This window comes from Chiloscyllium plagiosum, unplaced genomic scaffold, assembly GCF_037043375.1.
Source record: "Chiloscyllium plagiosum isolate Xiang-an unplaced genomic scaffold, Cpla_swu_hap1 HiC_scaffold_27, whole genome shotgun sequence".
Lineage (NCBI taxonomy): Eukaryota > Metazoa > Chordata > Chondrichthyes > Orectolobiformes > Hemiscylliidae > Chiloscyllium > Chiloscyllium plagiosum.
This window is the reverse complement of record NW_028270165.1, coordinates 81,959,901-81,962,275: the sequence shown is the minus strand read 5'-3', so window position 1 is coordinate 81,962,275 and position 2,375 is coordinate 81,959,901.

Here is a 2,375-nt window from a genome sequence, read left to right as displayed (position 1 = left end):
CTAACTGCAGGAAGACACCCCCACTTCTGAACTCAATTCCTCTTGCTAATATAACGCTTAACTTGCTGATTGCCTGCTGCACCAGTCTGACAACAGGCAGTGACTGGAGGAGGAGGACACTGAGGCCTCTGCCCATCCACACATCAGTCTCGATGAAGGGCTCGTGCCCGAAACGTCAACTCTCCTGCTCCTCAGATGCTGCCTCACCTACCGTGCTCTTCCAGTGCCACAATCTTTGACCCTGATCTCCAGCATCTGCAGTTCTTACTTTCTCCACATCCAAATACATCTCCATTTAAACAATGCACCTTTCTGTTTTTCTTTGCCACAGCCAAGGCTATAACTTCATATTGTGGTACTGCATTTGCCCTGTGTTTGCTGATTGTGGTCCTCTCTATATCAGGGAGAGCCAGCGCAAACTTGTGAAAGGTTCACTGAGCATCACAGCTGGGTTCACAGAGCTGACCAGACCTCCCAGTCACCACTCATTTCAATTCCCCTTCCCACCCCCTTTCTGACATGACCATCTTTGGCCTCCTCCATTGCCACAACGAACCTAACTGCAAATTGGAGGGACCACACCTCATCTTCCAGGCAGCCTACAGCCCGAAGGACTCAACGTTGAGTTTTCCAATTTCAAAAAACCTCCCTCCTCGTTCCCTGCCACCAACCAGATTCATTCCTCCCATTGACCAACCAGGTCGTACCCTCTACCTGTCTTGACCTATCCCCACTTCACTCTCACCCCCTTTATCTGCAGCTTCTACACCCAGCCCCAGCCCCGAGGAAGGGTTACACCCGAAACGTCGTCTTCTCCATCTCCTGCCTGTCTATTTTGCAAATTGAGACACAGACCTGGACCAACGTTTCCGGAGTCTGTCCCTCCCGGATTCACTCACTTTTCTTTCAGTTGCTGCAAGTCCACAACTGAATCCCAGAATGAAAAAAAAATGGAATGGGAGCAAGAGAGTGCCATACTCACATATCTGGGACACAGGAAGGAATTTGCAGTCTGGGTAAAGCTCAATCTTTACTCAGACAGAGAGGATCAGGAGTCGCAGCTTGAGAAGTTCATGGTCCAACTTCCGCATTCAGACAATGGGCTGGCTCTGATTGGTAGGAGGACCAGCCTCCTTCCAGTCCTCCAATGCTGCCTATTGGTCAATCAAAAGAAGGTCTCGCGCCTTTTTTTGCGCACGGTGATGAGCATGCTCAGTATTTTGCTGACACTGGCCAGCATGCGCACTGCGTTGCTGACACCAGCAAACATGCGCAGTTTGTTCTACGGGGATGTTGGTGTTACTGACAGATTTTAAGTGTCCAAAAGCCAACGGGAAAAAAGATAGGGCCACAATTTTTTTTCCTATGGCTCGATATTTTATTCCTTTTGCATTTTTTCTGGCTGCTCAATTTTTGTATGTCTTTTCCTCTTGTTGTGTGGGCAAGGCGCCGAGACCAGACTGGAGGTCATAGATTTAGGGTGAGGGGGGAAAGATTTCTGAGGGTCCTTAGGGGCAACCTTTTCGCACAGAGGGTGGTATGTTTATGGAATGAGCTGCCAGAGGAAGTGGTACAGTTACATTATTTAAAATGCATCTGGATGGGGTTATGAATACGAAAGATTCAGAGGGGTAAGGGGTGAAATGCTGGCAAATGGGTCACTAAATTAATTTAGGACATCTGGTCAGCGTGGACCGAACGGTTTGTTTCTGTGCTCTACAACTCTAAGTCTATTTTTAGATAGTATGGAAAATAAAGAGCATAAAAGCATGGAGACCACTGCCAATTTTTTGCAAAGGATAGTGGAAAGCTCTTACACTAATTAGCAGAGTAAGGTTGCGGCTGAAAGGTCACCATGGCAAGATGAGATAACAGTCAGTAAAGTTAGACTCACCTACTAAATATAATTGACAGGATTGGGACAATAAATATTTGGGACATGATATTAAATATCTAATTAATAATTAGTAGAGTCAGCCTGCTTGAGACTATTGATAATAAATATCTAATCATGACATTGGGAAAATATTAAGTCGGGTCTGGAATGCAAGACCATTGTTGCAAAAGCTGGCACGAAATCTCTAACTGTGACATTAGAATAACATTAAGTAGAATGTAGGAAAAACTATAAGGGCACAACTAAAGAGATAATGGGAACTAACATCGCTGGTTTATTGTGTAGCTAGCGTGAGGTACTTTTGATTAATATAGTTGGATATGCTGATAAGCTAAAAAACACACTGCTGAGCTGGAGATAGTGCTGCCCCCTCTGTTCAGGAGTAAACGCTGGAAAGGTGGTATTGTTCATAGGGAAGAGGATGGTCTCTGGCTCCACTCTGATATCTATCAGCTAGTAAATGTGGCAGAACGATGGA